The sequence below is a fragment of the Alligator sinensis genome, unplaced genomic scaffold, assembly GCF_000455745.1.
Source record: "Alligator sinensis unplaced genomic scaffold, ASM45574v1 scaffold1054_1, whole genome shotgun sequence".
NCBI lineage: Eukaryota > Metazoa > Chordata > Crocodylia > Alligatoridae > Alligator > Alligator sinensis.
This window is the reverse complement of record NW_005842480.1, coordinates 1,022,027-1,034,206: the sequence shown is the minus strand read 5'-3', so window position 1 is coordinate 1,034,206 and position 12,180 is coordinate 1,022,027. Positions and strand designations below refer to the sequence as shown.

General features: G+C 48.8%; 1 protein-coding gene across 2 annotated transcripts in view; it reads right to left on the bottom strand.

Moving 5' to 3' along the window:
- LOC102368895 (1-phosphatidylinositol 4,5-bisphosphate phosphodiesterase gamma-1-like) overlaps positions 1 to 12,180 on the bottom strand; it is a 57,215-nt gene that overhangs the window by 40,496 nt on the left and 4,539 nt on the right. The window contains exon 1 of one of the 2 annotated variants that reach the window (XM_025212739.1): positions 3,912 to 4,009. The exons of the other annotated variant lie outside the window; for it this stretch is intronic. The gene's annotated coding sequence lies outside the window, so the exon portion shown is untranslated. Of the gene's footprint in view, positions 1 to 3,911; positions 4,010 to 12,180 lie in introns of those variants that run through there. 2 annotated transcript variants of the gene reach the window in all.

The following is a 12,180-nucleotide window of genomic DNA, read 5'->3' as shown; positions in this document are numbered from 1 at the left end:
AGTGCTCTGTGAGATGTATGAGCATAACACCCCAAAACTTAAATTGGGGCTACATCACCTCAACACTACTAAAAAGGTTAACTGCATTCTGCATGATTTGTCTACAAGGATGTTCTCATACCGTGCCTGTCACTGTGGTATCTGATCCCCTTGCAACAAGATCAGCATCACAGGGACCTCCTCTGCCCCAAAGCATGGAGGAAAGCTCCCAAATCCCCATCAAGCACTATCCTTTTCCTCGTGATTAGAGTGACAGCCAGAAAAGGGAGTCTAAAACAGCACCAGGCTTCTTCTTTTCCAGCAAGAATCAGCAGATTGACTATCTAAAACCTGGACTCCTAATTTCCTGTTATTGGCCCTGCTCGTTCTGCATCGGCTACTGCAATTGTGGTCTGCCTGTTCCTTAAACAAAACCTGGAACCTACTCCCCGGGGAGAAATCGTCAGTGAGACATTTTTAAATCACAGAAAATGAAGAGATAAAACATCAACTGTATCAGAGCAAGAATGACTAGGAAGATGCTGAGCCGTGTATGTGATACTAATGAGCCTGAAGAGGTGGGTAAATACTATAGCACGTTGAAATAGTGACAATGTCACAGTCACACCTAGCTCTTGCAGTGCTTTTCCCTGGTAAATCACACAGCGCTCTCCAGAGGAGCTTGGTAATATTATCCCCATTCTACAGGTGAGGAAACTGAGGCACAGGGAGGCAAAGTCACTTGCCAAGCCACCCGGTTAGCTTATGGCAGAGCCAGGAGCAGAACTCAGGTCTCCTAGGTCTGAGTTAGCCATTAGCAGAAAATACAAGCACCAAAAAGCTGCATTACAGTGCAGTAACGCTCTGTGTGGGCTGACTTGGGACTAAAGCTGGGTTACACAGAGGGCTACTGCGCAGTAAGGTGTCTACACATGCCTTACAGCACAGTAACTATTCAGGCATAAATTTGCTACCTGCATCATGCAGGTAGCAAATTTAGACCCAAGTTGACAAAAGTTGCCATAAGTTACTGCACAGTACAGGCGTGCATGTGTAGACATGTGTCCATGCTGCACAGTACTTTTCTAACCTAAGTTACTGCACAGCAACTGTGCACGTGTAGATGTGCCCACAGAGTAGGAGGCGGGGAGAGACACAGCCTAATGAATGCCCCCATCAGCTCTGGGGCTGCAAGCTATATTCAAGGAAGACTGTCGATTGAAACAAGTAGTTTTTCCTGCAAGAGAATCTCCAAAGGTCTCTGACAACGCTGTACAAGGCCTCATTTAGAATAAACCGTGCAAAATGGCGTGAGTGTGAATCGCACAATTATTTCAGTATTTTTGTATTACAAATCAGTGAATGCAGGGCTGGCTTGTGGCTTTGCCCTAAGCATTCCTCACCGGGAATCCCAAATTCATCAGCTTTGAGCTCCTGCTCAGTGCACGACATGCATCCCCCTGCGCCTGGGCTATGGAGGAGGGGAGACCGCGACAGGTCCTATTGAGAGAAGTGGGTTTGGGAGCTCAGGCTGGAGCAGACCTTGCGTTGGCTCGGGAAGCAAGAAATGTGATGACCAAGACGGCGCCTGGTTCATGAATGCTTTAGACCCAGGAACGCGACGGTGCCTTCAGATCCACATGAGAGGACCCTGATGTCCGCGTGGATCTTATTACCAGACCTCGGTCCGAAAGGGAAATGGACTGCCGTTGCTCTTCTCATGAGTGCTGGGGAGCAAATGGAGAGACAGAAAGACTCTTCTGTTCTTATGTTTGCTGGATTTCGTGATCCCAGGGATATCAGGATCTCGGGGAATTACAATTAAAAAAAACTTAACAGCTATCATTGTCTTATTGATTTTAGATATTTATATGGCCCCTTGGCTGCAGCATCTGAGCTCTTGACAACCTTTAATACATATTAAGCCCTAATCCCTGATCTAGCCCATTGGACCTAATGGTCACTTTGATGACCAAATGGAAATAGGGTCATGGCAATAGAGTATCATCCCGAGGGGCCAGCAGCTTGCCCAAGGCTACAGCCTTAACCCATGTAGTTTGTGTCTAATGCACTGGTTCAGAAAAAAATGATTATAAAGACCAAATAAAAGCAACAAAGGGAAGATAATAACAGCCTGTGAGCACTCAGGAAGGAGGGGAAGTACTGATTATAATCATATGGAGCTAACTGGGAGGAATAAGATGGACTCAAGGAAGGGAAACGCAGACCGACGGCGGCAGGCTGTTTGCATCACTGACAACTCACAATATGATCATGACTCTCACAATATTTAGTGTTGCCTTTACAGCCCCGGCTCCTGCAGACGTGCATTTATGTGAGCATCCCAACTTTGCCCTTTTAAAAATGGGAGCATCTGCCCTCCCTTGTGCTTGTATAGAAAAATAACCATGTGAACCATGTGCCCCTGTGAAAAACTGTGAACCATGTGCCCCTGAAAGGCTTGGACCCAGGGATAAGAAAAATTATATTTAAAAAGTCCTGACTTTTTAATTTTGAAAACAGCTCATCTCTCTCCAATGCAAGACACGCTTGGCTGTGAAACGGTCTCTCCAAGGAAGCACCATCACCTGCATCTTTTCACCCAGGACAAAGTCTTGGGACCAGACCGTAGGGAGCCATCCCGCTAAGGGCAAGGGGAATGAACTCGAATCGAACTTGTGCACCATGCACCGCCCTGCTGACGAAGCCAGTGTACACACAACCTGCCAACACGAAACCACCAAGGCACGGAAATAGAAAGTCAAGCCACCTAAAAGTACACAAACACGGGCACGAATTCCCAAATTGCAGAGTAGCACACACCACCCACCACCTGTTGCAACCCCAGCCCTCCCCCTGTGTAGGGGAGAGGGGCAAGTTTGGGGAAGGGAGCACGGGGAAGCTGAAGGACAGAGTCATGGATGCAAAGTTTCTGATTAAATGTTGGGCACAGTCAGGATCCAGGTGAAGAGAGGGTCTTGAGGGGCTGCTGTAATAAAAATAATGACAACACATAAGGAGGCAACCCGTGGCTGAAGGGAAAGCCGGAGCTGTGTCTCCTTTCTGGACTCCGAGCGGTGTCCGTGCACAGCACAACGCCGTTCGCAGTTTCCTGCAAACCAACATCTGTATTGGATTTGGGGCGGTCATGTCAGAACGATGTCTCCAACCCCCCCACTGCATTGTCCCGAGGGCCCCAGCTATTAAAACATTCAGGCATCCAATTCCAGCTGTAAACATCCCTTTTCTCTGCTAATGGGAAACGATCGTGCAGGACATTACAAAGAGCGCTTTAAATATATATGCGGCATGGCTTACATGGATGCATGCGCTGTGGGACCAGCCCTGGTAAAGGGCCTGGCCTGCTGCTTTTATCTACATTAAAAGAACCCAGAAGTTCCCTTGATCCATTAGGAGAAAACCTCAGTGCAAAGCAGTCAGTGGTAATTGCTCTGCCTGGAAGACTTTTGCCCCCGGGCACGGCCGTGCATCTCTGGGGGCGATACGAAGAGATTCACGGCCACGGCCCCCCTCCCACTGAGTGAAAACGGAGAAGCCAGCAAGGAAACAGCTGAGACCTCACTTTGGGGTGGGAGGCATGCGAGGCACATGCCGCACATCCCCTCAGCGCCTGGGCGAGGGTATCCTTAAAAATAAAAAAAATTAAAAATCCCCCCGCCCCCAAATTTCCTCCTGGTGCAGTGGAATTAAAACACATCGCTAGCTTTATTTCTCCAAATGCCCCTATTTATAGCTCTCAAAAGCTAGCAGGCATGCAAGTGCCAGTAATAATTAGCAACCCTAGCAGCTAACAAGAAGAACACTTATTAAATGCTTTCTGAAAACGCGAGCCCACGAAACCCACCGACTTCTCCTTTTCTCTCCTAGCAGTCGTGTGCTGAACCAACCCCAGCAGGCCCATTGAACGTTACCTTCTCCGACTGCATTCCCGCTGGCTCTTCTTCAAGAAAATCTTAGCAAGCGTAGGCCCAACGTTGTGGTTTCATGTTTAAAAAAATAATAATAATTCTGGCTCACAAAACCATTTGACCAGGTTGGAATAAAAGGGCTGAAAGGCAGGCACAAAGCACCCTCCCGCACATCATGGGGCTGGCTCCCAACCACCTGGTTCAAGGCAGTATGGTCATGTTCATACCCAAGCTAATATATCCTGCCCTTAAGAAGGGCTAATTAGCCCCAGGAGAGTCACGGGAATGGCTGTGTGGCTTCCGGTCTCCGGGCCGGCTCTGAAGCCTCGACGCGGCACTGCTAAATGTGTTCAGTAAAAGGCAGGATATTTTTAAGGATTTAAACTCTTCCCTGGAGCATCAATGCAACCTGAAAATAAAACTGGCCAGAAACAAAAGGGAAACAGCCCCGTTTATGTTTATGCCAATAAACAGCAGCAATAGTTAAAGAAAGAAAAAAAACCAATGTAGACGCCTTAATACTCTAACCCACCGGCTCTGCAGGTTTTTTCATTCCCTAGGTCAATTGTGTAAGGAGAGATCCTCTTGCAGCGCCCACTTCCTTCCCCACACCCCCATTTTCCAGGGCTTGGTTCACCCTCAGGACCTCCCGTGCGGGCTCCGCAGAGCACGGCCGGCGAACGATGGCTCTAAAAATATTATAAGGCGGGGGGGAAATTAGTTCAAATGGAGGATTTTCATCCTCGCTGTGTTGTGTCATCCAAACCAGCTTTTTCGAGATGTTCTCTCCCACATCTCACAAGATAGTTTCTAAGCAGAGATTCTCCACAGCCCTATTTTTAGACAAGATTTTACTATTTTCCCCTCTGTTCAGCTCAGAAAAAAAAAATCCCCTGCTCCAATGCGTTTCATTTTACCCCCACTCCAAAAGTCCCTGCTCCAAGCCTTCGTGTGGTGGGATCTACCCCTGGCTGATGCTCTCTCACTGATGTGTTATTCCCTGCCTGTCTTGATCTCTTTTTTAATGATAGGAGGATTATTTTTTGCTGCCTCAGGGAATTCCCTTGGATTTTTCCAAACCCCAGTGCCTCTAGGTGGGTTGGGACTGCACAGGAGTTGAGATCTAGTTCTGCCTTTGTCCTTATAAAAGGGGAGCTCCCATCCTTCTTGTCCCCAGGGCTGGGAAAAATCAAGGCCCTCTTCACTGACAGGAGGGGATTAGTGATGGCTGAGTACTGGGATGGAAGCAGCAGTAGTCCCTGTGTAGGTGGTGTTGGGGCGGGAGCCTACGATGGACTAGAGCAGTGGGAGGCTGAGGTAGGAAGAAGCTGGGAGTTGCCTGGGTAGAGCTCATTGGGGACTAGGGTGACCACCAGTCCCTAACTGGGCAGGATGGTACTGGAATGAGAACAGCAAGTCCCGGTCCCAGGCCGCATGGCCCCAGGACAGCATTTGTGCTGTATTCGCAGCATTGGGCAGGGATCTAGGTTTGGGAAATGGCAGGTTTCCCTTCGCACGCTGCTTACAGCTGCTAGGAGTGGGATGCAGGGGGTGCTGCATGCATGTGCATGCCTGCATACATGCATATGGCCGGGAATACAGCCAGGTAGTGTGGAGAGCAGCTCCCTGCAGGTAAGTTTATGGGGAGGGAGGGGGTATAGGAGGGGATGGGGAAGACTGAGGCTCCCATGGTGAGGGAGGGAGTGTGGCAGGGGCAGGGGCTGGGGGGTGCCACTCAGCCAGGGGGTGCATGGAGCTTGGCCTGGGGCAGGATGGAGCCACGGGCGGCTCGTCTAAGGGGTGGAGGGGGGTAGTGGGGGCAGCTTCCCCCATCTGTTTGCACTCCTGGGGGGTATGAGGGGGCATGTGCCCCCCCCAGATTTGTGAGGGGGTGGGAAGGAAAGGTGTGCATGTGTCCTGCCTTTCCATTTTGGAAAGGTAGTCACCCTAGCTGGGACAGGGATGGAGAAGGGGACTGGGAGCCCAACAAACTAGCAAGCAGAGAAAAGAGAAGGACAGAGGGGCTGGCTGCTCCTCCGCATGGGACGGGGTGGAGGCTCCCTTGTATGGGGCCACTGGGAGGCGGGGGGCAAGCATGGGACAGGATGGGGCTCCCTTGTATGGGGCCATTGGGAGGCGGGGGGCAAGCACACCAGTGACTGAGGAGAGAAGGCTGATGAGCCCCCTGACTGTGTGTCAAAGCACTACTGAGGGCAGCGGAGAAGGCCAGCAGGGTCCTGGAGCAGGCATGGGGGCCTCTCGTATCCAGCCCATTTGGGATCAGTCCTGTGACTAAGTATCTGGCCCATAAATTTGTGCAGCAAGCAGCTTGCATCCCTTGTATGTACCAAAGCCAGAACATGGGTCGAAAAATACGGACTCTGGTCTCAGAGCTTATCCCATGGTTCCTGGCTGAGGTGGAGTGCTTGTACACCACAGAAGCATGCTGGAAAACCCTCCAAGATGATAGCAAAAGGTTGATACAGAGGGAACGGCCTAACAGCTAATTTCCTTGTTGGTTTAGCTCCCTCACATCAACAGCTGCTGCATGGGAGAGAGTTTATGGTGCCTCTTGACTATTTATTCCGTTTACTCTGTTTAAAGGCATACCCTCAAACTGGACCTTTTTTTAATGGGCTAGCTTAAAAATAGGCTTGCTTTAAAAAGTAGACCTGAAAGTTAAAAATATAGCACAGGAAGGGATTTTTTTTCTCCATGCCAGTTCCTTTCTAGGGTGGGCTGAGACAGGACCCCCGTTCATTTCTATGTGCAGTGTTGCCTTCCTCCATACAGGGCATGTCTACGTGAGACACTAACTGTACAGTAGCCTAATTACACTGTGCAGTAGCGCGCTGGGCAAAAACTGCGTTACTATGTTACTGCACAATAGTATCAGGCTACTGCATATCACTAAAAACCTGTGCGCCGGTGCAACTACACAGTAGCACGAATTGCTGTGCATTGATTTAGTACTGGGTTATCCAAGTACTAAATTTAATGTGCAGTAACTATGGTGCTTTAATGAACATGTAGACGCACTCACAGGTCTGTACCTGTGTGGTTCTGTTCCCTTTTTATTAGTATTGTATTTCCACGTGCAGGTTTCCTGTGGCTGCAGCAGGCACCTCCTTGGAGAGCCAGGGAAGATCCTACGGCCTGCTCAGAGCATTGGCGCAGTGTGGTCAGGTGCACAAAGGGATTAATTGCAAGAGTAGAAAGGGCAACATTTCTCAGATGGATGGCAAATGTAACCCTGCAAGAAACCCTGCCTGGGTCTGGCTCTTTGTTCAGCCACGTTCCCCACTGCGACTATTTCCATTTCTATTTGCAAAGAGATTAGGCTCGTCTTTAATCGTGGCATATCCGCTTATAAAGCCAAAAGGTACCTCTATGATTAATAGCGTGACTGACCTCCTGCCCATGCTAAATGCACGAGCCCTACCTTTTGCAGCAAAGCATGTATGGGTCAAAGCAGAACCAGTTACCAACCCCTTCACCAGGCTGGAGTTAATGGGGATATCTCCCTTCCAAGCTCCCAGCAGGCCTGATCCTGCTTAGCTTGTGAACCCCATAGGAGATGGCAAAAGTCATAATATTCTGCACTACTTGCCATCTACATTGCCTCCTGACTAATGGCTGAAGTTTGAAGCCGCCCTACATGCGGACATAAGATGCATTTATATTACAAGCAGCAGCATGAGTTCAGTGTTGGTTAACAAACCATGTAATTAGTCTCCAAGAGCACCGGGGCTTCCCTTTAAGAAGCGCCTCGTGTATCCATACACAGCACTTCTTTGCCTGCTTATCCAGTTAATAGTTTCATCATGGTGGCTTTACAAGATGCATCATTAATTCCTTTTCAAGTTGATAACTTTATTGATGGTGGATTTAAAATGGCTAGGGCAGTGAGGCTGCGTGGGGGAAGGAGGTCTTGACAGCATCCGCAACAAAGCAAACAGCATTGAAATAGCCCTGGCTGTTGAAGCAGGAAGCCGGATCAGCTTGACAACTGGTGAATTGAACTTTCCGAAGCTTAAATGTAAGCTGCACACAACAGCGAGCCAGGGGGACCAGCGAAACAGGCACGATAGGGAGATTTTGAACCCTAATCCCTTTCTGTATAGCAGCGGCCGGAGAACAGCCCTGCTTTGTTTTCAGCTGCATGCTTGGCCTCAAAGGCATGGAGTAGGGCTCAATGCAACGGGTGGTCAACAAGGCCTGGACCTGTGCGGCTCTGTTCACTTTCGATAATTATTTGAAGGGGTCCTGGTTATACCGAGTCACTTGGCTTCAGCCGAGGAGAAGTGGGAGGTGGAGAAGTGGACCCAAAGGTCATGGTTAGACGGATAGCTCGTGCCACGACCCTGAGCCGCTCTGCTGAGACTCTCGGCTGCGACTCCCTTATGGCAGCGCTCTTCACAGCTGATATTCCCTATGCTCTACGACAGCAGTTTGGGACCTTTTTTCACCCTTTTTGGTGGTGACAGAAGGAAGCTGTACCAAACCGGGAAGGGCACTGATGCCCACGGCTCCTGCCAAGTGGGAGCTGAGACAGATCTACAAGCCCCCGACACACTCAGGGCAGTCAGCATTTGCACACGCAGGTAATAACACCTGACTCCTTTCATCTACTTCACAAGCATTCATTAAGTCAAATAACTCCCTTGGGATCGCCATCTCTCTCAAGAGAATCATAGGAGCATAGAAAAGTAGCTCTCTGAAGGTTTCATCTAGTCCAGCCCCTTGCTCCAGGCAGGATCGGCCTGGTCTGAACCATCCCAGACACATGTTTGTCTAACCTGCTCTTAAAAAACATCCAAGATGGAGATTCCACGTCCTGTCTAGGGACTCTCTTCTAGTGCTTGAACCAGCCTCGCAGTGAGAAAGTTGATCCTAATTTCCAATCTGACGTTCTTCCTAATCTCCAACTTAAATTTCCCTTGCTGCAATTTGAGACCGTTGCTCTTTACCCTGTCCCCTGTGGCCACAAGAAACTAGTCTACCTCCATCTGGTGCTTAACCACTCTTGTGGTATTTACACTCGTATTATCAAATCCGCCCTCGAGTCTCCTCTTCTCCAGACTACGCGATCCAATTTCTTCCAGCTTTTCCTTCTAAACCAGACTTCTAATCATAGGTGAAATCTTCCCTTTCCTTTGGGGGTAATCTACTTGGATGTCCACATGCCACAGAAATGATTTCAGGGCCGAGAAAAAGTCATTATGCCAGAGGAATCTGTTTCAAGCATTCAACCTGCCGATGATACCAACTCAGACTGGGTGTGTCTACACGTGCGCTTTAATGCGCATTAGCCTATATTTTAATGCACGTTAAAGCACCACAAAAACATGCGTTTTAGCTAATGCACATTAAAATAGGCTAATGCGCATTTGGAGGTACCTCACAATGGAGGTACTAGATTTAATGTGCATTACTTAAAGTGCATTAATGATTGTGCCTCCAGAGAAGCAGGCATTTCCCCTCCCAGAACAAGAAAACCGAGGCAGAGAGAGAATAAATCACCTACCCACTGTTCACCCCTGAGTCGGTGACAGAGCTGGGCACAAAACCCAGGCCCCCAGGGGCTGTCCTTTGCTCTCACCCCTCTACAAAGTGCCCACAGGGAAGCAAGCAAGCAAGGAACCAGATAGAGGCATCTCTTCCCTGTGCACGTGTTCGGTAGCTCCCCTCCGCAGGAGCACGTGATGGGGAACCGGGAGAGGTCACCAGGTGTTAAGCTCAGCCATGGTTGATAGTTCCCAGAGCTTTTAAGACTAGATGAGACAAACCCTTGCTTAGGATGGTTTAGACCAGGACAATCTTGCCTTGAGCCTGGTTTAGACCAGGACAATCTTGCCTTGAGCAGGGGTGCAGACTGGAAGTGACCTTGTGAGGTCCCTGCTACTCTCGCTTTCCTGATTGTCTGATGTGCCCAGGAAGGTCGCACAGGCCTGTTGGCTGTTTGTGGACCAGGCACCTGGAATAAGGGCAAGTTTGTACTTCATCTACTGCAAACGGCTGGCTGAAGCCCGTGCTGCGGAGGGGGTTTGCCAAATCCTCTTCAGAACAGCAACCGAGTGCTTCAAAGAGGCTTTTGCTGTCACTTCAGCCACGGGACACAGGGGTTTTATGGCAATCTAGAGCTGCCGATGCTAGAAATCACCACTTTCATGCTAGAGCCCTCATACTGCTGATTAAGTTTGAACACCTCTCTCCCAAGGTATGGTCAGCTTGTCATCAGGAGAAAGGAGTGTGGGTGTCTCAGGCGAGGTGGTGAGGGAAGTGGAGGGCTGGGACTCTGGATGACTTACGTGCCAAGCCTGAGGTTGCCACTGATCCACTGGGCAAGTCTCTTACGCTCAGCGTACAGTGCAGATCAGATACCAAAGCACATCCCCAGAGGGTCGTGAGGACTGGTCTTGACATGTTCTGGGCCGCTCAGGGAAAAGGCAGTGCCAGAGGCAGGTGAAGCACCGATACCGCAGCAAGGCAAATGGAGCAGGTGCTGGTTCCAGTAACCTGGCTCAGTCTCAGTGCTATGACACAATGGCAAATCCATCTCCCCCGGCTGGGCAGCCAGGGCATCCATTTGGGCCATATGGAGAGCACCCTTCTCTAGAATAAATCTCAGGGACAAAAAAAGATTCTTAACTGATTGGGAAAAGAGTGGGGCAGGTTCAAAAGTGAGAGCGGAGCAATTCCCAAATCACTGCGGGAATCAGAGAACTGGCACGGACCCAGCTCAGTTTCTCCCAAGGTTAGGGTTTAATTTGGCACGTTTCTCTGAAGCTGCATCGTGCCACCTAAATGTTAAGTCTTAATGTATCCGAAACGCATCAGTGCATTCACTCCGGCTCTCCAGCAAGCACCCTTGCACACTTGCACATTGCACCCCTCTGTTAATCCCAAGCTCCACCGTCCCATCTTTGCAAACATACCCAAGACTGGGACTGCCAAGCACAAGCATTTAACCACGATGGGTCAGGTTTGTTAAATCCTGGGATTTTAACAAATAAATGGCAGGTTGCATTCATTTGCCTCTCGGCTTTGGAGCTGATGGGGGTTCTGCTTCACCAGGATAGCTAAAACCGTCCCTTTCTAAAGAAAAAAAAATCTGAAAGCGGAGAGTGCTGTGAAAGCATGTACATGATTGCAGGGGCTGTAGCATCAAGAAAAATGATAAATGTCATGATACTGGTGACAAAAGTGACCAGAGCGGTCTCTGCTCCAATCCATGCTTTCCTTCCTCTTCCACAGATCCCCAGAGTCATTGCTATGCACTCACAAGCAGCCATTCAGCATCAATTTACACCTACTCCAAAATGCAGTGTCAGCCTGTACATAACGAAATACATCCACACACTAGCGCATGCTCAGACACCTTGGCTGTCCCTAGGCGTACACCTATATAAATACATGTGTATGCACACACCCCTCCCATACACACAGCACCATCTCCAGACAGGTTAGAAATAATGTGACCCTAAAACAATCGTCTTGCCAACTAATACTGAAATGAAACAGAGATGACTTAGAAACACACCATAGAGATGGTTTCTCCATGAACTTCTATAAGCCTCCTTATAAACAGGTACTGAAAAATGTGGGTCCTATCGTCTGTGCACTGATGATGATCTTATGTGTGCCACCTCCTATATAAGAGGATCCCAAATTGCTTTAAAAGCAGAGCATCTGGGAATTAGTTTACACACCTAGGAAACAGAGTCACCTCTGGGTGGTAATACAATGGCGGGTTAGCAACACCGCACAACCATTGCTTGTCCCCTTGGAAAAATGGGAGGAATTAGGCCAACACACTGGTGTGGGATATCAGATGAAACAGTCAAGATTAAAGCTAGCAAAATCAATTCCAGGAGAGATGGTCTCTTCAGCTGTGCTGATACAACACCCAGGACAACACGACTGATCCTGAGCGAGACCATAATTATAACAGTGATGGTTCATATTACATGTGCATTAATGCACTTTAGTTAATGTGCATTAAATGCATATTAAATCTAGTACCTCCATTATGAGGTATTAAGAAAATGTGTATTAACTAAAAAGGACGGTTTTTAGTAACACTTTGATGCGCATTAGCCTATTTTCATACACCTGAACTAAAAAGCACATTTTTAGTGATGCTTTAATGCGCATTAAAATAGGCTAATGCACATATATCTCATGTGCCCAGTGAGATATAAGACCTTTTGGATAAGCAAACCAGAATACACAGAATTCCCTGGAGGGGAAGAAGAAAAGGGTGGGCTGA